Genomic DNA, 24,780 nt, shown 5'->3' with positions numbered 1-24,780 from the left:
GAGCTGGGGTTAGGGTGGAGCCGGGGTTAGGGGGAGCCGGGGTTAGGGGGGATCCGGGGTTAGGGGGGAGCCGGGATAAGGGGCGAACCTGTGTTAGGGGTGTTTCATCACTCCTTTTGGTTTTACATTTGCTAAACAGAGTTTTCTTCTTGTGTTTATCTTGTGACATTTCTATCATCTGCCTCTTTTAGTTTAAAACAACTCAGAACTCATCTAAAAGAAGAGAGATGAATATTCAAGTTGTATTTATTTAGTTTATCTTTCAGGTGTATGTGGCCTTGGATAGATTCAGAGGCTTGTATGAGCTAGGCAAGTGCACTTACTACTGAGCTCTATCTGTATTCTCCTTAGCTACATTTGGAAGCATATCAGTGAATCTGTGAGACCAGCTTCCCAGCTTGAGAAGGAAACCATTGTGTAGACTTCAGGGAAGCTGCTTCATCCTGCTAGACATAAATGTGCTCTAGAGCCTTCATCACCCTCTTGATTTCCTTTTTTCCCTTCAAACAATACTATCTATTTAAGTATATATTTGTATTACTATATCTAATGTTTCTATATGCTTTATAAAGCAGGACTCATAATTGTCTTTTGCATGTATTTGTATTAATGCTCTATGTAGTAATAGAGCTGATAGTGTGTGTGTGGCCTACGAGAGCCAGTAAGCAGTTCTAGTCTGAAGTGGACAGGTGGCCATTTCCTTACTGGTTTTGTTCCACTCAGATCTTCAGCTGATTAGATGAGGCTCATCCACACCAGAGAGGACAATCTAACCAGCTGATTAAAATGTTATCTCAGGAGGCTGGAGAGATGGCTCAGAAGTTAAGAGTACTGGCTGTTCTTCCAGAGGACCCTGGTTCAATTCCCAGCATCCACATGAAAGCTCACAGTTCCAGTGGGGATCTGACACCCTCACACAGACATATATATGCAAGCAAAACACTGATGCACATAAAGTTTAAAAAAATTGTTAAAAATTATTTTTATTAAAAAATGTGGATTTCATCTCTTATAGAAGCACTCAGAATATTTGGTCAAATATCTGAGTATCTGCTGGTGAAATCAAATTGACAAAAATTCCCCATGTCATATACAGACCACAGTTTATTCTGTCAGCAGGTGCTAGATTGCTTCAGTGGTCCAGACCACGATGAGCACTGTGGCTGTGAGCCTTCTTTATGCAGATCTGTCGGTGCAGGGATACCTGTGTTTCTCATAGTTGTTACTCAGAGGCAGAGATGATTGTGGTGTGTGCTCAGCATGTAAGGGATGTGTAGAATATAGGTTATCTGCAGTACTCGTAAGTGAGCTTGCTTACTCTGGTGGCCACATCCTAGGCCCAGAGTCAATCTTTTCAAAAGTCAGCTGGGCCTGCAGAGGAGATCTGCTTGCACTGTGTGGACACTAGGATGTCAGAGGTGAAGAAGGAGGGCCTCTCGATTGGATGGTCTTCACTGCGACAAAGGAGCTGCTTTCTGCCTTCTTCAGGAAGAGCTCTCTACTACGTGTGTGGGGGTAGTAGACACAGCATGGACAAAAGCATTGAGGCAAGGAGGGCCCCCCTTCCCTGATAGGCAGACACCTCTGTCACTGGGAAGTAGGTGGGATGGAAATAAGAATCACACCCAGTTTACAGGTCAGTTTGTCAGGTGCAGTGCTAGTCATTTGGTGTTCACGGGGAAAGTGTGAGTTGGGTGTGGTGACTCACATCTGTCATCTCAGCACTTGGGAGGATGAGGCAAGAAGATTGCTTCAAGTTCAAAGCCAACCTTGGAAACTGAAAGAAATGTGCTATAGTTAGAGATAAAGGTGGAATTTACTGTCTGTCATTCATTGGATAGAGTCAGTAGTGGGTTGGAGTGATGTTTTTGCTGTGATGAAACACCATGGCCAAGGAAAATCAACTTAGAGAAGAGTTTGTTTTGCTTCCTGTTCCAGAGGGTTGGAGTTCACGGCGGCAGGGTGGGGGCGGCAGGTGGGCATGGATGTTGAAAGCTCCTACCTTTAACTACAGACACAGAGAGGGCAAACTAGAAATGGCACGAGTCTGTAAACTCCCAAAGCATACTTTGACATACTTCCTTCAAGGCCGCATCTTCTAGACCTCTCCAAATAGTGCCACCAACTGGGGACCAAATGTTCAAAGGCCAGGGCCTATAGGGGACATATCTCATTCAAACTACTACAGTGGGCAGGTGGAGGGCAGTAGGAAGCAAGTAGGTACTTATATGGAGTGATGAAAGTTTGGTCCCCAGCTGGTGGAGCTGCTTGGGGAGATTCTGGAAACTTTACAATGTAGAGCTTAGTGGGAGGAAATATGTCACAAAGGATATGCCCTCAGGGCCTGTATCTTGCCCTGCCCCCCCCCCCCACACACACACACTCACACTCCACACCCCATCATGATACCCTCCCTTTCCACAGGCCCAGAAACAGCCAAGAAGCTGAATCCTTTGGAATTATGATCTGAAAGTCTTTTCCTCCGGACGTCTCTCAGAGAAATGTAGTGTCCATGACAAAAAGCTAGCTAAGACACAGCACCAAGCAGTTTTATCTTCTTGGTACCTGAGAAGTAGGAGAGGCTGGTCTTTGTGATAGTTGAAGAAACCAGCTGGGACCCACAGCTAGTAATGCTGTTTGCTTGGCTCTGAGGCAGTGGTCCTATTAAAGGAGCTTACCTCTGTCTTAACCTGGGCCACAAAATCATCTTAAAATCCAAGTGATAATAAATTTAGTTCTCACGTGCTTTTCAGCACTTCAAAATCCAGGTGCATGCTTCCTTTTCTGTAACTTATACTGTTACATGTGTAGGAAGTTGCTTTGTGAGAAAACCATTGGAGGCCACTTAGTTAAAAGCATGATTGAATTCCTAACTAGCTTGAAGTGGCAGGTAAACTTAGTGGTTCTGAACCTGGTCTCTAGGTCAGAAAGACCAGAGGTGAAGTTGTACTTGAGTACCTCTGTCTCCCATGTGGGGCCATGGCTGCAGTGTGTGGGGCCCAGTGCATAGTTGCTTTCACAGTTCATCTTCCCCTAGTTAAAGCTGAATGTGGAGGCAACTCCTGTGATCCCAACTCTCTAGAGGAAGGAAGATTGTCCAGAAGTTCAACACTAGGAGTTCAAGGAGGGAGGATTAGACAGTGGGACCTTGTCTGAGTTTTAAAAAAGGAAAAAAAACAACAAAAAAACCAAAACAAAACAAAAAAAACAAACCTGAAGTAGGTTTGTTTGTTTGCTTGTTTGTTTGTCTCTGTGTAGTAGAGCCCTGGCTGTCTTGGACTCAATTATGCAGAACAGGCTGGCCTTGAGCTCACAGATCCGCCTGCCTCCACCTCTGAGTGCTGGGATTAAAGGCATGTGTCACAACCACTCAGCTCTAAAACCAGCTTTGTATAAACTAGATGGCATGTGATAGTTTAGGTACCTCTATTTTCAGCTTAGTGTTACTGAGATGTCCCTCTGAGACTGGTGAGAATGAAGAGTGCTGCTGTAGGCATGGAGTGGAGCACTGTGGACCAGCTGGGCATGTGGGAGCCTGGAGCCTTGGCCAGCTCCTGCAGACTTGACCTCATGCTTCGGAAGCTACCCACTGGCATCCTCATTAGTTACTAGTCACTTGGAGTTGTTGATAGCCATGGCTTACAGAGGGATCTCCTTCATTTCAAAGTCCTTACTTTCCTTGATAATTTCAGAGACTGTTTGTCTTTGGGGGCTGGAGATACTGTGGCCATAGTCAGTATTAACCACTCTGAGTATGCTAGTCACTTTTGTTTTCGGGGGGGGGGGGGATGTAGGGTGAGACAGGGTTTCTCTGTGCAGCCCTGGCTGTCCTGGAACTCACTCTGTAGACCAGGCTGGCCTCAAACTCAGAAATCTGCCTGCCTCTGCCTCCCAAGTGCTGGGATTAGAGTCGTGCACCACCATTGATTGCCCAGTGAGTATGCCAGTCTTAATATTATTAGTTCTGTTCATCCAGTAAGGTAAGACTTACTTATTCATGAAAATCTCCTCCTCACATCTACCTTTCCCCACATGGAATTCCTTCATGCTTTTGGAGTTAGGGAAGCATCGTGCAATGCTGTGGCCACATTAAGTTGAGTGCTGGTCTAGGTGCCTTTGGTTTAGTTGAGGGTTTTAACTTTCCCTAGCTATAAAAGTAGTTTAGGGGGCTTTTCTGTTGCCCCTTTGTCTTGCAAATAAGTAACATGGAGACCTGATATTTCTTACTAAAAGCTTCAGGCACTAAGGGTGGCAGTTGAGCTATTCTAACTCATGTCCCATTACCTGCCATCTTGGTCTTGCCCTGGCTTCCTTTATCTGTGTCCTCATGGAGACTCCTCAGCCCACTGACACCCTCTCTTTCTCAAGGCATGGAAAGTCCCGCCGTATTTCTCCTGCCCAGCTAATAGATTAATCAGTTCTTTATTGACCCATCTGAAGATGATAGAGATTAATGTTTTACAAAATCCTGAGTCAGGAAATGCTTCATAATAATGACAATAACAAAATCTGGGCGGCACCCGCATCTCCTGGGGCAGAAATCGGTATTCAGATACATAGTGTATAAAACATGCCTCAACACCTAGGTGTATGCTTCTTCCAGAAGGGGTCACAAAACCTCACACTTGGCTTTTTGGAGTAAATGTTGTGGAATGACCTTGTTCTTCCTCAATGAAGTGTAACACAGTCAGGGAGCCAGCTGTGGTGACTAGCCTCCCTCTGGAGCAGGGGTTTCAGAATGGCAGGCTTCAGCTGTGGCAAGTTGTCATCCAGCATTGTGGAGATTATGAGAGCCTGTGGGTGGACATTGGCCTGTGGGCTTTGAAAGGCAGTGGTCCTAGCCTCTCTGCACAGTAACAAGATTGACCTTTGACTTGGCCTCCATGTTGTCTGTCCAGTTAGAGGACTCAGAAGGGAAGCCCACTGTTTCTCCTTTCTAAAATCAATAAATGCATGTTGTAAAATAGAAATGCAGGTGTTGAGAAGAAAATCACATTAGCACCTACCTCAACATACATTTTCTCCATCTTTATAAGTCACTGATAAGTCATTCTCTACAGCGAAATGAGCCAATTAAAAAATTAAAAAATAATAAAAATTAAAAACCAGATCAGAGTATATTAAAGGCAGGTTTATTGGGAAGCAGCTCTCAGGTAAGTTCACTGGTCCCAAGGAAGTTGTCATTGGGAGGGGTACAGGGGAGGGGGAAGACAGAGAGAGAAAGAGAAAGAGAGAGAGAGAGAGAAGGAAAGAGAGAGAGAAAGAGAGAGAGAAATGTCTGGATTATATAGGAAAGAGCTTCTGGGGGGAGGGAAATCCCCACTGTTGGGCTGGAAAGGTCAGGGTAGAGGATGGAGTGTGCCAGATAAGGACTGGGGGATGCTGGAAGAAGCCAGAGGCCAGGGACAGTTCACTTTGGTATGTAGAATATGCCCCTCAGCCTCTTGTCTAAAACAGTCAGACATGCAGACACATGTTACTTCATGCTATTAATATGTATGTGTGCACATGTGTGCACCACACAGCCTGTGTGGAAGTCAGAGGACAACTAGCAGGAGTGGGTTCTCACTTGTCATGTGGATTCTAGGAATCAAACTCAGGTCAGCAGGCTTGGCAGTAAGTGCTCTTACCTGCTGAGCCTGTGCTCCAGCCCAAAGTGTCTTTATTAGTAAGTTCTCTTGAAATGAAATATTGGGAGGTAACAGGCCTTCTTTTTTTTTTTTAAATGTCCTTAATGAGTGAAATAAAGGTGGCTATTTTTCTTGCCTTTAATAAAAGGCACTTTCTGATTAAGTCAGGGGCTCCTGCCTCCCTTAGAGGTGACTGCTGAAGGTGATCAGCTTAGGGGCTCACTTTTCTAGGGAGTTAGTTGTTCATCTTCTTCATTCCCTGGTCCAACTTGGTTCCCTGCTTAGATCCCTAGACACAGTGCTTGTCACTCTGTGTGGTCCTCTGGGTATTTGTCCGTCTACCCTACCAGACTTGAAGGTGCTTAAGAACAGGCATAGTGAACTACTTATGCTTAGCCTGTAGCTTTCCGTCCGTACAGGGTCAGGTGGAGTGTTAGTTCTCCATCATTGGGACAGTATAATTGCGAAGTTGATAGGCTTTAAAATCAACCTAAATAACATACTTGTGGGCATGTATTTGAGGGGATTTCTGGATTGGATTATTGAGGTGGGAAGACCCATGTTAACTGTGGGTGCCACTGTTCCATGGGCTGCAGTTCTGGACTGAATAAAAGATAAGATGAGTTGATCATTAGTATTCAACTCTCTGCTTGGGTATGCAGTGTGACTAGCTGTCTCATGCCTTCTGCCACGTGAACACGATCCGTTCTTAAGTTGCCTTTGTTAGGCATTTTGTTTCAGCACTGAGAAAAGTAACTCATATAATCACTATAACAACCACGTACTGTAAAGAGGGAAGGGTTATATTGATGGACAAGTTTGGAGGTTCATGCACAGTTGGTTGCCCATAGCTTTTGGGCTTGTGTTGGGGCAGCACCTCATGGTGCTGTATGGTGGAGTTGAATGGATCATAAGAAACTTGGTAGCTGGGATTCAAGAGATGAAAACCATGATCCCACACTTCCCTTTGAGGACATGCTCCCTTCCTTAGTAGTGACACAGTGAGGACTGTTCAACACATGATATGAAGGGACATTTGACAGCCAAACTGTAGCAGATGGTGAAATTAAATATAAGTAAATGGGTGAAAATCATACAATAAAGCATTCACACAACATGACCTACTTTTACTCCTAAAAATGTCCCCAAACTCGCTGATCCTTGCTCAGCATTTGTTTTTTGAACTTCAGATTTCCTCCTTGGATTGTGTTCTGTCCTCAGTATATCACCCCAGAAGACGTATAAACCATTCCCAGGTCATAGGTAGTGTGACAGCTTAGCCTCCAGAAAGGCATTTTTACCACCATATGTTTGGTTAGAAATGAAGGTGTTGGGCTGAAATGATAGTTGCCAGAGTCCTTGCCTAGCAAACTGAGAAGCTGAATTTGATCCCAGAACACTTGGGGAAAACCTGGATGTGGTGGCGCATGCTTATAATCTTATTGCTGATAAGGTGGAGCCTGGCAGACCTCTGGGGTGTACTGACCCTCTAGTCTAGTCTACTAGGCAAACTCCAGGCCAATGGAGAGATGCTGTCTCAAAAAATAAAAAAAGGTAGATGTCAGATATGGCAGCACACGTCTTTAGTCCCAGCTCTCAGGAGGGAGAGGCAGATGGATTTTTGTGAGTTTGAAGCCAGCCTGATCTACATAGAGAGATCCAAACCAGCCAGAGTGCCACAGTGAGAGACCTTGTCTCAAAAAAATAGATGGCACCTGATTGCCTCAAACATGCTGCACACATACATGCATTTGAACATATGTGCGTGTACACACACAAAGAGCCCACAAGTATCAATTCTCTTGATGGCATTGGGGGTTTTACAAGCTGAATAGTGAGGGAAAAAACCATTCTACCACGTTGGTGCTTAGCTGGGCTTTCAGCTTTAATTAGCTTGGTGTTGCTGCTTCCTTTTTCTATTTTTTTTTCTTCACTCTCCTTCTCCACGATTGGACAACTGCCAGAAAAGCAAAGAAACTTATGTAAGAGGTTTTACCTTTTTTTTTTTTAAATTTGCCAAAGATAGTTCAGCTTTGTGCTGGTGCATTTTCTGATAGAGGCCGTTAGAAATTTGGCATAGATGTGGAAGGAGCAGAGCCAGATGACTCATTTACATCTTGGTTCCTAAAAGCTAGGATTGAAGTTAGCTGCTACCCTCCTCTCTCCAAGTGATCTAACGCCACCTGACTTTACTTAAGTAGTAAGGACATTCTGAGATTGAATATTTACTTGGTATTTGTGACAGCGGAGAGAAGCTGAATGGTGCTGGCTGGAAGGAACCGTTAGTAGAGCCAGTGACCTTAGAGTTTGAATCTCAATAAAATATACTTAGGCTAGAATGGTAGGGAGTTTAGTCCTTGACTCTGGTACCTTGCGGTGCAGTTCATGGTCTGTCGTGTGCTGCAGAAGTTCTGTTACTGGACTTTCGTTCCCCCTGGGATGGCAGAAACCATGCAGGAGCCCAAGAAGAGCCTTCTGCTTTTGCAGACTTACACTAGTAGGATCCCACTCTCTGTTATCTGCAGAAAGGCAGATACCAGTGTCAGGGCAGGAGGATCCCAGGTTCATGTCCAGCTTGGGCTATGTGGCTAGGTTATGTTTCAACAACACAAACTGCTCTTGAAACCCACAGATGAGTGTTTGCTGGGCAGTCAAGCCAGGGAAAGGCACAGCAAACTCGGAGGCTGGGGAGATGTTTTGTCAGTGCCACTCAGTTGAATGCAAACCAGCATCTTGTAATGGGGAAGAAGGGAGGAGAGACGAGACCACGGGTCCCAGTCCTTATAGACCAGCAGTTCTCAACCTTCCTAATGTGTGGCCCTTTAATAACTCCTCATACTAGGGTGATCCCCAACCTTAAAATTATTTTCATTGCTACTTCATTTTGCTACTGTTATAAACCATTATGTAAATATATTTTGGAGATTTGCCCAAGGGGTCATGACCCACAGGTTGAGAACCACTGTTATATAGGACAACTGTATCCTAGTGGCTCTGCTGGGGCTGCTGGCTTGATCTTCCTCAGATGTGGAGTTTGGAATGCTAACGAATGACCCTGTAGTCAGAGGGCCCTTGCAGGACTTCTGCCGGGAGCCCAGATGAGCCATCTGGCTTTGTGTTTCTCAGTTCAGGGACCCAGATATATGGGAAGCATGAGCCTGTTGAGGCTAGTCTGTTATGTACCCTTGCCTCCTCTTCCCCGTTCTGCTGCTGAGGTCGAGTGATAACTTCTGTTGATGTGGTCTTTTCTGATCTTTCTGTTAAGAAATTTCCAGCACAACATTAAAGAAAGAGATCTCCAACTGATTTGTACAAGTCTAGTGACATGCCCAAGTGAACAGTGACATCCGAGAGCCTGCTAAATGACTGAATGTTCATGTGCATCATTTTCCCTCAGAGTGTGTTGTTTTGTCAGTCACATAAGTTAACTTTACTCTGTTCTTCCTCTTGGTTCATATTTTAAGGTAGAAACTGTCCTAAAGTGTCCCTTTTTCAGCCACTGCTACTTAGACATAGCATCCTAGCTGGCTGTGTAGAAGGGATAGGCCTTCTGGGAGGGAAGCAAGGGGAGATAGTTCCCTGGCTGGGACTCAGGTAGCTGGGCTTATGCAGCAAGCACCTTTACCTGCTGAGCCATCTTGCATATAATTTTAAACAGTCCTAATTGGCAAATAATATGTGTACAAAAATGTCCAGACATGAATGTGCATGGGTTTTCACATATACAGTATATATGTGATTAGTTCAAGAACCAGAAAACAGGACTGGGTGTGGGTGTGTAGTGTAGTGACACAGGGCCGTATGAGGTCCTCGGTTCTGTCTCAAGTACTGAAGGAAAAAAAAACAAACAGAACCAGAAACCTGTTCCATCTGCTCCTTCTACTTCTCTGACCTCATCCCACTGGTTTGGGTGGGTTTCTCCCCTTGCTCGTTCTAGAGGGCTCATAACTATGCATTCTTGTGCATACACTATAACCAAAATTTTAGCATTTTTTCCTTTTACTTTCAGTTCTTGTTATAGAAGAAGTGGGGTAGCTTTTTCTTTTTAATCTTGAATATTTGTGAGCCCTCCTTCTTAGCAGACAGTTGCTCCATACCTGACTCTGTCTGTCTTCTGTATCAGGCTTCGCCTTGTCTTCCACTAACAAGCTGCTCTGCTCTGCGTTGGGAGAGTGCAGCCTGAGAGTAGAGTGCAGTTATAGGGACACCAAGACTAGCCCACCCACAGAGGCAAGCTTGCCCCTGAGACCCCAAGCATACCCTTTTCTGTCCTCAGTAGAAGGACAAGCTAAAGACAAGGCTGAGTCTGTCATGTAAGTTGGTGAGCACACACTGGTTTGGGAGGAGCAGCTTGAATTTGTTAGCAGACCTCTTTTCTCTGGTTTTCCATGGGAATACTGAGAGATTCCTGGGGTCATTTTCTGAAAGGAAAGCTGTTCTGTGATGGCCCAGGCACGCAGGAGCCAGCAGCAGTCAGAACCTGGAGCTTGTCCTGTGAATGCAGCAGTGTAAGAGTGACCTTATCTCAGCAGCCAACAGGAAATGATGAAATGTGCTGCGAGAATTCAGCTGTGAGAGGGAGGCCAGACCTACCAGCAGGATTGGAAGGAGGCAGGTATGTAGCAGATCTGCAAAGTTAGAGACTGCTGCAGCCAGCATTTGACAGAGAAACGTGAGTGTGTTTTAAGGTAGTAGACCTGTCTGAAAGAATTTCTGCACTTTGTTTTTTCTTGTTCTCGTGATTGCCAGCAGTCTCACCTTGTAAGTGTACCTAGTTTGAGAGGTTCTTGACGGAAGTGTTCAGCCAAGTTCCACATTAACCAGCATGGAATGCTTTGTCCTGAGAAAATGACTGCAAGTGCTTGATTCTCCTGTGCTAGATTTTGACCTGAACAAAAAAATGAATACTTGTGCTTTATAATCTTTGACTCTGGCTTGGAATGTGTACACATGGTTCCTTTCCCAGTGGGTGACTTTGAACTGCTTCAGCATGGTTTCTCCCGGCTCGCATTCCTCTAGAGGAGGAACTGCCTATTCAAGTGAGTGAGTCACCTGAGTTAACCACTTGTTACTAGAGGATGTTATTTCCAACTTTCAGAGGGTGTGCTTATTATTTATGACGTTTCCTTTCTTAAAGCCAGCCGGAGCTAATCTGTAGACACAGAGTGGCCAGCAGATGAGCTTTTCCAGTGGACTGCACTTGTTGGGGGGGGGGGCACTCCCTGAATTAGCATACTGCTTGCTTATGGCCTGAGTCAGCTCTTTCCTCATTTCTTTTCTCAGACCCCGTGCCCTATCCCCAGCGCTAGAAACTTTATGTTCTTACTGGATCAAGCATTCTGTTTTAAAAACTGAGCAGCCTCATATACATTTTTAATTATTTCTTATCTCAAAAGTCATATTCTAGAACTGAAAAATTACCACTCCCTCCTCTCTTATTATTTTTGTAGTACTGTTAAATGTAACTTAAAGCTTAAAAAAGAAAAAAACATACCACCGTCCCCCAGTTAAGTGACCATCTCTCCATGACTTCCTCTTACTGGGTTACCTATTGCCCTGAACATTGACCCAGGCTGTGGGGAGGTCCTTGTAAATGCTGTGCTGCTTTGGGCTGTGCGGCCACCCAGACATGCTTGCTTGTTAGAGCATCACTGCTATGATTTGCATAGGTATCTAGCACTTTTTGGGTCATGGGAAACTTCCACAGTATATAATGTGTGACTTAACCTTAAAAGTTAGAGACCTTAAATCAGGCCTACCAGTTTTAGTTTTGCTCTTGTAGCTATGAATGGCTCTTTCATCAAACATTCTGGATCATAGAAAATTCTACTGAATATTCTTTAAGTGCCGCATTTGTAAAAGTAACAAAGAAGTTTCAATAACTTCAAGCCAAAGCATTCCTTGTAGGTGAGCGCTCCACCAGTCAGTAAGAATAAGCCTTCTTTGTTGTTCCTTCTTTTTATTTGTCTCTTCAACCACATGCTATGGTATTTTGTGGCTTAGTTTTAAAGGTAGGAACTTGGTATTTCGAGTTAGAGTACCCTTGGGGTGGCTCCATTTTGATAGAGGAATCAAGACTGAGAAGGGCAGTGACTCGTTCAAGGTCACAGGGCTCGTTAGCTGAGTCACAAAGCCAAGATTCCTGCTTTCTAGGTCATTACTTTTTGCGTGGTAGGCATGCTTTCTCAGCCCTACACCTTGGATGGTCTCCTCTCAGATCCAGATCACAGCGGGAATGGTCTCCTGCTGAACTACAACCCTGGGCCCAAGAGTTCATTTTCTTCTTTTTATTCCCAAACACTCAGCTTTTATTAAATGACAATTTTTGCTGAGTACTATTTGGCATAGATGCATAATGAATAAAGTAGATTAATGTAGAGTATAATGTATAATGAGGTCATTGTCAGTACAAAGGGCACTGACAGTTCTGCCTCTGAGAGATACTTTTTCTGAAAAATAAAGAGGTCTCTATTTCGTGGTTTTTCCTGCCTCTCTCCTAAATTAGGTCCCAGCCAAGTGAGCCCCATTCTGTGTCGTCTGTAGAGGAGACTGCCAGACCTATTATGGTCACATCTAGTACAAGAAATGGACAAGTACTTCGTTCTTCTTTGAAAGAGGAAACATGACAGGAAAACCCTGAACACAAGCTTCTTTTTCTTAGTATGTGTGTTTCAGTTCCTGCATGGGAATACTGACAGCTTTTAAGTCTTGACATAGACAGGTTTTGCAACATGAGAGACTTTTTAAAAATTATAATGTAAATAAAGAAAGAAATGGTTTAATTAATGAAATTGAATTTATTCACAGCTTTTCAGAATCTTTAAACTTTGTCTCTTGGAGTAGACCAGTGCTTAGCATGTTCAGCCCTGGACTCAGTCTCTAGTATCCAGCCTTCACAAAGTTCTCTGCTAAATACTGAATTTGAGTCCTCCTGAAACTCAGATATAAGCAGAGACTGGCTGAGAACATTGGATGACTGTCCACCTACCTTGGTTTGGCTCTCTGCCACTGTCCAAAGCTTACTTAATACCTTGGGGGAGGTTTATAGATAGCATGTGTTTTTATTTTCTAAAATATTTAGAGTATAATCCTTAAAATTTTATGAAACAGGCAGGGTGTGGTGCACACCTTTAATCCCAGCACTCAGGAGGCAGAGGCAGGTGGATCTCTGTGAGGTCCATGCCAGCCTGGTCTACTTACTGAATTCCAGAACAGCCAGGGCTACACAGTGAAACTGTATACACTGAGAATATGCCTGCTCCATGGTATGGTTAAGAGGAAGGCTTTTACTGTAGGTAGATAGGAGAGAGAAAACAACCAGAGGCATCTGAAAGAGTCCAGAGCAGAGAGAGGAAGAAGTAGACAGAACACGGCCAGGGCTGTCTGTGAGAGGCTGGAAAATAGCAGGGGAGAGAATGAAGAAAGCATAGTGAGAGAAGCAGGAGCAGAGAGAGAGAGGGAGGACAGGAACAGGGAGAGGGAGAGGGCACACAGAGAGCAAAGGGCATGGGACATAGCAAGGATAGCAGGGTTATAAGGAGAATGAGCAGTTGGGAGAGGGGAGGAGCTTAGAAGGGCTAGGACCGATTTTGAAGTGTGTAGCAGGTACGTGTGATACCAGCTTATTTATGCTTTGATATGCTCTAAGTGCCATAGGTCGTCCTGTGTCCCTTCTTTTGGTAGAGGGGAACCAGCTCCACAGGTTCCTGAGGAATGCTGGCTTGTCTAACTCCCAGCAATCCTCCTGCAGTCCAGGTTGAGCTCATTTTTGGATAGTTGGACTGCCTTTAGAGTTTGGGGAATTGGAGTTTTCTTTGGACCTGATAAGTCCATGATTAAATAATAAACAGAGTTTCTGAAATACATTCTGAAATACTCCAGGAAAATGCGTGTTTTTAATAAATATCTTATTTATGCTTAAAATTGAATTTAGTAAAAGTATACCTACTATAATCTATAAAAGCCAAGAATGAAGTGAGATCCATGAGTGAGATGTTCATGCTGCAGGGCAGAGTTGTGACTCCCCTGCTACTGTAATGGACACTTTTGTTAGTATTCCTGAAAAAGTAGTTACTTCTGATTGTGAGCCTGATGGTAACACCTGGGCCTAAAGCCCTGACCCACCTGAGTGACATTTGTTTCTCAATGTTTTAGACTCACTCTTTATTTTCATTATGGGTCTTTTTCAATTTATTGTGTCTGTGTGTGTGTGTGTGTGTGTGTGTCTGTCTGTCTGTCTGTCTGTCTGTCTGTCTATCTATCTATCTATGCATGCTAGAGTTTTGCCTATATGATGAATATCTGTGTACTACATGCATGCTTGGTATCCTCAGAGGCCAGAGGAAGGCATGGGATCCCCTGGTACCAGAGTTAGAGATGATTGTGAGGGAGTTGCCATGTGAGTGCTAACCTGGGTCCTCTGCAAGAGCAGACAATGCCCTTAATGTTTGAAAATATCTCTTCAGCCCCTCTTATAGTTCTAGTATGTGTTTCGTATAGAATATTTCATCTGGCTTCCTTTTCCTAATAATGTGATTGATCATCTCTTGCTGGAGTCAGCTAGTACTATTTAACAAACATTGATTCTTCTTGTTCCAGGTTCTGCCCATTTGGTCTCATGTATTAAGTCAAAGCCATGAGGGGGTGGGTCTGAGGCTCCTGCGGTGCTGGTTGTGCTGAGGGCGAAGCACAGCCTCAGAGCTGCTACTAGCTCAGAAATGAAGGGGAATTTGTGTTCCTGACATTTAGGCCTTCTGTACTTTTATGCTTTTTTGGGACCTTTCTCTAGACTTAGTTCTAGTGACTGAAGAAAGAAACTTACTGGTTATCTCGGCTTCAGGGTAAGCATAGAGACTGGCATCTCAAATAGTAACAGGAAGGACAGAAGTAGTCAGTGATGTGGACGAAAGAATAGTGAGCTAAGAAATTGCAGTATTCCTCGTTTTGTAGAGATTTGAGTGTGAGGGTGTGTGTGTGTGTGTGTGTGTGTGTGTGTGTGTGTGTGTGTGTCGGGAAATAAATTCAGGCATTTCAGGCAACTGCTGTACCACTGAGCAATTGGGGGTTGTTGCCAAAAGCAGAGGCAGATGGGGTTCTGTGACTTCAAGGCCAGCATGGTCTATATACTACTAGGTTACAAAGTGAGACTGTCTCTCAAAAAAAGGGGGCAGAGAGTGGCTAGAGAGATGGCTAAGCAGTTAAGAGCGCTTGCTGCTCTTCCAGAGGACCTGAGTTTGGTTCCAAGCATTCAGCAACCTATTGGGATCTGACACTCTTTTTCTGGCCTCTGGAAGTAACTCTGTCCCCCAAACATATGAATGCTTACATGTATATATGTGCATAGTGTACCTTGTGAAAAAAGGAGTAAGGTGATGGCATCACCCTTGGAGCTGAAATTATAGAGGGTTATAAACCTCCATGTGGATGCTGGGATCTCATGTGAACCAACTGAATTCCTTTATTGAAGAGCTGGTAAGTGCCACGTTGGATGGCCTCAGTTGTGGTGCTGGAGATTGTCCAGGGCAGTGTTCTTTCGTGGGCTTCCCATCTAGTCCATCCATCCTCACAGTATGACAAAGGCCCAGAGTCCTCATTAGTGTGCCAACTAAGGCTCTTAGACTTGGTGGCCCTTCTTTTGTCTTACTATCTAACAGTTCCCTCAGTACTCTCTGCTGCTTAGTTTAACCCTGTCCTCTCTACGTGGAGGGCATCATGCTTACTGACTCCAGTCCTCTTATCACAGGGCTCCCAGTGGAGAGAAACCATCTAGAGCACAGCCTTTAGGGCTCCTTGCTGGAGGGCTTTCGGGTGGTTTACCTGTCTAAAAAGTCTAATTTTTACAAGCTGGTTTTGCTGGGCATGGGTTCTTTGTGGGCAGTTGTCGTTTCTCCAACTGGCTCACTGATGCTGTTATCTCACTGAGGCTCGGAGGGCAACTGTCTTTTTCTCTGCTGCAGCTATGTTAAAGTCTTGCTTATGCTTCCTTAGTCTGTAATTTAGTGTCTTTGATTATTCTGAAGAGTTATCCTTAAATACCGCTTTCTCCTGCTCTTTTGTTTTTGTCTTTTAAGACAGGGTTTCTCTGTGTAGTCATGGAATTCACTCTATAGACCAGGCCAGCCTTGAACTCAGAGATCTGCCTGCTTTTGTCTCTGCCTCCAGAGTGCTGGGATGAAAGGTGTGTGCTTTATTAAAGGTTTCTCCTGCTTTATTGTATGTCTTTCTACTCTTGCTGCTGCCCTTGTATCTCTCCCTTTTTCTTCATTTTTTGAGGGCTTCAGAATAAATTAAAATTTTTATTGAAAATATGTAAAAATTGTGACACAAGCTATGTCTTTTCTTATTTGTTTGTTTAGTTTTAAGACAAGATTTCTACACAGCCCTGGCTGTCCTGAAGCTCATTATGTAGATTTATTTGTATGCTTCTTCCTGCTCAGTGCTGGGATTGAAGGCATCTGCCACCATGCCTGATTCATCCTATTTCTTAAACCAATAATTTTTTTTAATTGAGTATGCAGAAGAAGGGGAATTGGAGGAGAAAAGGAGAGATGTTTATTGTCCTTGGGTTGTGATAGTAACCAGGATACTTTCTCCAGAGCTCCTCACATAATATTGGTGAGGCAAGTATGCTGATTACGCCTTTTGCCATGGGTGGAATTAGGATTTCTTTTTCTTCTTCATACCATGATCACTAGAAATGTTTCCTGGAGGAGATAGTGTAAATGGATGGTGATCGTGTTGTGTCTTGGGCTGTCCTTGTGTTTATCTATCAGCAGTTGTGCTTTGGAGGGAATAAGGAATGTCTACTCTGAATCAGAGTAGACAGACTCAGGAACACAGCCAGCTCGCTCTAGATGCCATGTGCCACCATGGAACAGGGCATGTGAATTTGTATAGTCTCAGAACAACAGTGGACCATCAGTACATTTCCTGGCTATGTTGGTGGCAGTCCATAGCCAAGGTGGGCAATGTCTTCTGTAAGTTCTGGATGTCATAGCATCCTTGGCTTTAGGCTTGGAGGTTAGAGATCAGCAAAGCCTACTGATACATCCTGAGAGTACATCTGTTGTCAGATATGCCAAGTCAGATACAAAAGTTAAGAAAGATGGCCACTATGGGCCTTCCTCCACCATCTCACCATCTAGCCAGCCAGGGTTAGCAGTCTGCATGAGCTTTAGAGAGGATCTGTGGGTGCAACTTCTTCAGAAAACAGTGGTACATGGTACTTATGCCCTGCCTGCTAAGTAACATCTGCCCTCTGGGTGGACTAGGCCAAAGGGGCTGACAGGAGTTAGGCTCCCTCTTCCCTTTCTCTGCCTCTGATACAGTGTCTGTGTCCCTCCCATCCTCTTCCAGTTTCCAGTTGTTGGGAATACCGTCTGTAAATTGACTCAGTGCTCTTTTTTGGGGGGTGGAATGCTGTGGGCTCCAGCTGGTACGTGCAGATGAGCAAAATGGGTTCATGAAAAAGTGGCATCATAGTTGAATGCAGGCGGTACCTACACAACACTTAAAAACTAATCTTCCTGTGGTTTGTGTAGCTTTTTTATCTTCAAAGGTGTGTGGCTGGAGAAGTCTTTGAACAGTTCCTTTCTGAGTACAACTTCTGAAAGGTGTGGCATTGCCGTGATTTTGTGTAATTTCCTAGCATTTTTGTGGAGGTGGGCTTTGAATATATATATATTTGGGAGTGGGCAGGAGAGATTCATGGTAGGTAGATGGGATTCATGGTAGTCACTTGTGGTGGCTTGAGGACTCAGGCTGGTGTCTGACCCATGGACATTGTTATTTGTAAATAACATCCCCCTTGCCATCAAGCCAGCCTACTGTGCTGTACAACTTTTGTTGTCACACAGGTTCCTTCCTGGGATGCTCACCCCTCCAGCCTGTCTGTGTCCCTTCTGCACAGCCCTCTGTCCACTGTGTTGGAGGAAGTCCTTTCTGTGATTGTAAGTCCTGTGAGAACAGAGTGCCTCAGTGCTGGGGACCAGGCCAGAGGCATGGTCACCCAGCTGCTACCGCTCAGGAAGACAGAGGACACCCCACCCAACCCCCAAGCAGAAAGCTGCTGGTTTCACACAGCCTCCAGAGCAGATTGGATTCCATTTTTCAGATGAACATTGTCTCACATCTCAGAAATATTTTGCCTGATGTGATCAGACCAGCAGAAGGTATAGTCTTGTGAGGAATCAAAATCACAGATTTCAGAGACCTTGCCTGGTCATGTGCTGTGGCATTATCGCTCTCTTGCTGTTTCTAATTTTCTGCTCAGTGACTGTCACCTCTGAGGCAGGACTGCAGTTCCTAGAGGCATCTGCTTTGTCAGACTTTTCTGTGGGGAAGGGCCTCTGAAACTGCTGCGTGTGCACAGGAAAAGCATCCACTCCTCTGTGGACCTAGGACCACAGAGGCCCTTTGTGTGACAGGAAGTCCTGCTTCTAGGGGGCCATCTCAAAGTGCAGGGCTGAAAGGAGCTGGAGGGGCTGACCTGGGACGCTTTGATTCATGTGTTGTTAACAATGCCCTGTGTCTATGCTTGGGAACTCCAATCAGACAGAACCCTCTTCCTCACCCTCTGGGTGAATGCCCCCATTTTCTGTCCTTCTGAACAAAGGACAACTTCCTGACCTGTTGTATGTTTTTTTCCAACTTTGGCCAGAAGAGTCCTCCTTCTGACTCATCTGGATTTGTGTGACTTTTCTGGAGTTGAAGTGCAGCTCTTGGGTGGAAGCTGAACAGGCAGCACTGCTGACTGGGAGTCTCCAGGGCAGATTTGATGAGACTTGACAGTGGGCTGTGGCAGTGCCTCTCAGAGGCTACAGCAGAGGGGATGGAGCCACAGGTAACGGACAGAGAATAGCTGAAACAGCAGGACCCCGCTTGCCATCCCAGATCTCTGTTGCTTTGTGACATGCCTCTGTATCTGGAGCCATCTGTCACTTGTTCAAGACTGTTGATTCTGATGTTGATACCCTAAAGTGAGAGGCAAGAAGCTAAGGCAGAGCCGAGCTGATGTATCCTTGTGTGCTCTCTAGCTCTGACCCTCAGCAGATACATATACATGAACACAGGTATGTTGCATGGTAAAAGGATTCCTTTTTTTTTTTTTTTTTTTTTTTTTTTTTTTTTTTTTTAATAAAAACCACCCCCCAACTCCCAAGTTAGAGTTTCTCTGTGTAACAACTCTGACTGTCCTGGAACCTGCTTTGTAGACGAGACTGGCCTCAAACTCACAGACATCCAGAGTGCTGGGATTAAAGGTATATGCCACCATGCCTAACTAAAAGGATTCTTTTCTAATAAAAAGATTTATTTTTATTTATGTGCATACTAAGTATGTCATGCATGCCAGCACTCCTACAGGCCAGCTGGACTTAAAGGCAGTTGTGAGATACTCAATTATGGACCCAACTGAGGCCCTTTAGGAGAGCAGCAAGTGCTCTTAACCACTGAGCCACCTATCAAGCTCTGCCAAAAAATATATTTTTAAAGATTATTTTATGTGCGCAAGTGTATGTGCACCATGTATGCTTGGAGCACACACTCAGAAGAGTGTGTTAGGCCCTCTGGAACTGAAATCTCTGTGATGATAAGCTACCCAAGAACTGAACCTGGGTCCTTTGCAAGGGCAACAAGTGCTCTTAACCTCTGAGCCCCCTCTAGCCTGCTGGTAAAGGAATTCTGATACTGTTGGAATAGCACTTTGTCACTTGGTAACCCATTTTGTACCTTGTCACATAACTGTGTGCATGTGGTAGTAAGCCAATAAGCAGTTCTTTAGACCTAAAGCAAGTCTTTGTTGAATGTGACTACCTCAGTTGCTTATATTTGGGGTAGAACACCCCTGTCAGTCAAATATATTCCACTGAAGCTAAGAAAATATGGTATTGAGAGTTTGGCTAGCCCAGGACTACTGAGAAGGAAGGTAATGTAAAAAGTTGGTGGCAGGTTTAAGACCACAGTGTTGAGTACTTGAAGAGGGTCTGTCTGATGAAAAAAATTTCACATCACAACCTTTAGAATTTATGGTGACTCTTCCTCATGAATGTGAACATTAATTTAAAAGATAAAAACCTGGTTTCTTCTCTGACAGAAGCAGGCTCTGTGACTATCTCCCCACAGCCCTTGTCACTCACTGAATGGACTTGGTTGTGTATTGATTCAGATATGTAGTTACTTGGGCATGTAAGTGTGTCCCTCATGCCAAGCCCTGGGAACAAGGATGAGGATGCACAGCCCTTGCCCCAAATATCGGATGTCAGTGCTGTTCCGTGTATATATCCAGTTTGAAATCCATTTCTGCCTGTTCATTATGGTGGCTATGTGTCTGTCCTGTCAATTCACCATTGTTTCTTAGCTTTGGAGCATTTGACTTGTCTCCAGTTTTTGTTGTTATAAATATTACTGGGATGAACATTTTGTTCAAGCTATTTTTTCCTTTGCGTTTATTTGCTTGGGACGTATTCCCCAGAGTGGGACTAGAGTCAGAGGTTGCTGACTATTATCAGCCTCGGTCTGTATTTCTAGATTGTTTTCCATAAAGCCTTTTGACAACATAAGAGCATACTCCTGTTTCCCAGAGCTTCATCCCAACAGGTTATTGACCTGTTTTACAGTGTTTTACACTGCTCCTTCCTCCCATAATTCACTGTGTTCCATCTGTCTATGTTATGCCTCACTAGTGAGCAAGGCGAGTTTTCAGGGACCGAGCATGACAAAGATGTTGGCTTTTCTTACCACCCCCACTTGCCCAGTGTTCTATGTGGTAATTGGGTGTGTGTAGTCCTGTACACAGTGATAACCCCAGGGCCAGGCTGATCTGAGATACTCTGTTCCCTACAGCTACCCATTGAAGCCTCCTCAGTGGGGACGTAGCAGAAAGGACAGTTAGGACGTCACCTCAGCTTTCTACTCATGTGGCTGGGACAGCTCATGTTAAAGGAAACATGCAAGTTGTGCTCTTGGCTTAGCAGGTATCCATGAGTGCTTCTGCCTCTGCTCCAGCTCTTCAACACTGCTGGTGCTAGTGTAAAATGGTGCAGTTGTTTGTCAAAAGAGCTATGGGGAGGTATTTCTCACTATGACCCAGCAGTTCCTAGGTCTGCGCTAGAGAAATGAAGGTGTGTACAGGGCTAAGCAGAGACCTGTGCACACGTGTGCAGTGCAGGACTAACTTGGTGGTCATAAACACATTGGAGTATGTTCATACACCCGAATGCATTAAGAAGGAGTGAAATGCTGATGGGCCACAAGGCTTCTGAACTTCAGAGGAAGCAAGAGCACATGCTGTATGGTTCCTTTAATATGAACTGTAAAGGAGACCAACCTGAAACAAGAGCTAGTTGAGTGATGGTTAGGGTGGAGATGGAGGTGGCTGCTCAGGGCTGTGGGATGTGTTTTGTGTAATGGAAATGTTGTAAAAAATTGACTGGTGATGCTGGCACAACTTGGTGAACTTGATAGAAATCCCTTTGTCCGCTTTAAATGGGTAGAGTATGTGAATGTACATAAACTGTATCTTAGAAACATTGTTCTATTCTCAATGGTTAGGCCTTTTTGCTACTGCCAGCCCTCTGCTAAATAATTCCCTTCCTTGGTGCTCCACCCATGGGTTCTGGAGATTGAAGCTAGGGCCTTAGCTAGGCAGTCATTGTACTGGTGACTTTGTCTCTGCTTAGACAGATGTGTTTGGGACCTTTTCATCTATGTACATAGAACTCCAGTCCATGCTTCCCAGTTGTCCCTTACTCACACATCCTGGCTGACTGGAGAGTGCTAGCACTAGGTAATAAAGCCCACTCGCAAGCATTGCCGTGTGTAAGTCAAACCACCTTCTTAAAAATTGCCATTGTTCCAGTGCTAAGTACCTTCCTGTAGCAATCTCTCAAGGGTCTGGTAAGATGCTCAGTCACTTAGGCAGTCTCTAAGAAGGCAGGCACTCAGGAGACATTACTGAGGGATAGGACGAATGGTGAGTCCTCCCTCCAAAAGCCAGTAATAGTGACCTTCCATTTATTTATTTACTTATTTATTTATATTTTTAATTTTAATTTTTTTGGTTTTTCGAGGCAGGGTTTCTCTGTGTAGCCCTGGCTGTCCTGGAACTCACTCTGTAGACCAGGCTGGCCTCGAACTCGGAAATCCGCCTGCCTCTGCCTCCTAAGTGCTGAGATTAAAGGCGTGCGCCATCACCACCCGGCTGACCTTCTATTTATATGGAGAGAGCCAAGCAGGACAGGGCATATTTCTTCCTCATGTAGGAAGAAAGAGGTTAGTTGGAAAGTGGCTTAGAGTAGGTTAGGCATATTGTCAAAGCCCCGGTGAAGCCCTCAGGTCCAGGTTTCGTGATTCTAGTCCCTCTCAACCTTGAGAGCAAAAGTAGTTGGGTATTTCTCATGAAAGCACCATCTAGGGTGCATTACTCACTTCCTCATGGGGCAGCTCTTCAAGAACTGTGGGCATCTGTGGACGTAGTCTACTTACCCAGCCCTAACTGAATCTCCTCTTCCCATTTTTCTTTGCAATCTTTAGGTTCCTTCTGTGTGTTTTCTTATGTTACTGTTGGCATTCTTGTGTGAATATCAGATTTTAAAATGTGTTATGTTTGTTCTTTTATAAGCATTTTAACCCTGTAGAGTATCAGCTGGTATTCAGGTGTAGGAAATCTTTGGCTGAGTGTCCATGTTACCTTTCTAGGGCACTTGCCAGCCAGATATATAAAAAGCATTGTCATGAGATCAGTCTTAGACGCAATCCCGACCTTCTTCCCATTACATAAGAAAAATGCCTTTTGCAGGGACTACGTATTGTGAGCCTCAGACCTTCACTGTTAACAGCCTGTGGGTAGGCTGGTGGCTGACAGCTGACCTGAGACCTTCTGATCTTGAACGTCCTCCTACCTCTGTGACCTGAGACAGACATGACCTAGGGCAGGGCAGCTGAAGATGACCAGACACCTGTTCCTTAGCTTGTTGTCTTTGTGCTATTAGGATACAAAAGACACCAGGGGCAAAACAAGTTACTGCATGAATCCACAACTTCTTTTTTTAAAATTGCTATCTCACAACTTATCACCTCCTGGGACTTCTGTCTCCCTCCTTGTTCCATTTCCTGCATGCCTGGTGGTTTGGGTCCTGCACAGATAAGCAGGGCAAAGCCAGTTTTTCTTCATAGGATTCCAGGAACTGAATGAAGACAGGCTGCAGGATAAGCTGGGCAGGTGCAGCCCAGAGGTGATGCCAACTGTGGCAGGCAGTTAGGAGGAGGTAGCTGAGCCTGAAGGACCTGGCAGAGCAGGGCCATTAGTGTTTGTGCACTCTCTACTTGGTGTGAGCCTTGGCACATAGCACAGTCTGGCAGAAGGAGCTTCACTGAGGTCCTCTGAAGCCTGCTGGGCAGAGAGCAGCAGCTGTCCTGTGATGCCTTCCTTTCCTGCAAGAGTCAGGAAAAGGAAGGTCATGTCTTTGATTGGCTGTGATTCCAAAGGTGTGAGGCTTTAGCAAGTACTTTGTTCTTCAGGCTTTCCTTTTGGGCTTCAGAACCATCTTCATTTTCACTGTCAACCCTGATATTCTCTGATCATGTTTGCTGCTTTCTGACAGGAAACAGTAGAAAGTAGTCTTCACAGAGCTATCTCAAGTAATTATTTGGCTGGTGTCAAAACCACAATTCTGTTCAGTTTAAATGCCATCGGTTCTTAGTGTTGATATGAGACAAGCATTTAGCAAAATGAGGTTATTTTCTACATGTGTATGGGTTGAGGTAGGTGAACTGAGGAGTCTGCAGGGTAGGTGTGGCTTTGTTTTGAAGGTGTTGGGAAGATTGAAGAAGTCTAGGACTGCCTGAGCCAGCCCCATGCCTATCTGACTGGTCTCTAAGGGGTGCTGGACTCTCCTGTGGCTTGGTTCTGTGGGTTGAGTGGGGTATCTTGCCTTGGGATGGGCTCTTCATGTTGGCATGGCTCCCACCTTCACTAGGATGATAGAGGAGGGATTGACCCTCACACTAGGCCTTGCAGGGTGAGTCAGAGTTGACCAGAAAGAGTAGTGTGGGACAGCAGTGTGTCACATTGGTGGTTGGTTGTTCACAGAGGCTGAGGCCACCAAGGGTTTTCTGTCATTGAGAGCAGTTAGCATGAAGGTGAAGGATGTGTGCATAACCAAGAAGAGGTCATCCTGGCAGTGAGCATGTGAGTGTCTTCAAGGTCTCACTTTCTGTTGAGACTGGGCTGTCTGTCTGTCAGATGCACTGCTGTGGGTGTCAGTGTCACACACTCAGCCCTGGTTCTGTTTTAGAATTTCTTCTTTGTTGAAATACCTTGCATGAATGTTCGTCTCTGTACTCCTAACTCTAAACATTGTCAGATCTTACTCATTTAGTAAAATTAGACCTCAGGGCTTCTCTTTACCCTGCCTTGTTTCTCGGCTGGGGAAAAAGCCTGGGAGACAAATCTGTTAAGGAATGTTGTCCTCTCAGCGGTGAGGACAGTGTGAGTCACTGCAGCTCTTTGCTGGTATTTTGGTGCCAGTTTATTTTTGAACAGATCTGTGCAAGCAGAGTTTCCTCGTGGTTCTGTTACTAAGGCTCCATAATATTTCCGTAGGTCTGTGTGCTCATGCTTGCGTATGCTTCCGACCACTCTGTGGGGGCTGAGTCTCCTGGTCCGAGTCGGCAGCAGTGTTTCTTCAGCTGCAACAGCAATTTTCTCTAAGTGGGAAGAGTCTGTTGTTGCAACACTTAAAAATGTTGGGAAGGAACTGGTCTGGGAAAGATGCTGCAGTGGCTCAGGGATGTCAGGCCTCCAATCCCTCCTCCGTCTGAGCCCTTCCTCCAGCTCTCCTGGTTGAGGGCACAGGCAGGCAGCTTGGCTTGGGAGATGCTGGTGCTGTGTGCCTAGTAGGCCTTTGGTTCTTGAGAACCATTTTTTCCTCTTGCATTTTGTTTAGAAACAACCTCATATTGTAGTCCAGGCTGACCTGGAATTGTTACATAGCTGAGGCTAGACTGGAGCTTGTAAGAACTTGTAGAAATCCTTCCCAGCCTCTTGAGTGTTGGATTACTGGTATGAGCCGCCATGCCTGCTTTGGTTATTTATTTATTTTTTTTTTTAGATTTATTTATTATTATAAATAGGTACATTGTAGCTGTCTTC

General features: G+C 44.8%; 1 protein-coding gene across 5 annotated transcripts in view; it reads left to right on the top strand.

Annotated features, from left to right (window-relative positions):
- The window catches only part of Pacsin2 (protein kinase C and casein kinase substrate in neurons 2), a 91,283-nt gene that overhangs the window by 24,841 nt on the left and 41,662 nt on the right, over nucleotides 1-24,780 (top strand). Inside the window, exon 1 of one of the 5 annotated variants that reach the window (XM_031351036.1) lies at nucleotides 10,226-10,245. The exons of 3 other annotated variants lie outside the window; for them this stretch is intronic. The gene's annotated coding sequence lies outside the window, so the exon portion shown is untranslated. Of the gene's footprint in view, nucleotides 1-10,225; nucleotides 10,246-10,283; nucleotides 10,303-24,780 lie in introns of those variants that run through there. One more of the 5 variants, XM_031351026.1, reaches the window with a different exon arrangement.

This window comes from Mastomys coucha, unplaced genomic scaffold (genome assembly GCF_008632895.1).
Source record: "Mastomys coucha isolate ucsf_1 unplaced genomic scaffold, UCSF_Mcou_1 pScaffold11, whole genome shotgun sequence".
Taxonomy (NCBI): Eukaryota; Metazoa; Chordata; class Mammalia; order Rodentia; family Muridae; genus Mastomys; species Mastomys coucha.
The sequence above is the reverse complement of the archived record's forward strand: the minus strand, read 5'-3'. Positions and strand labels throughout refer to the sequence as shown.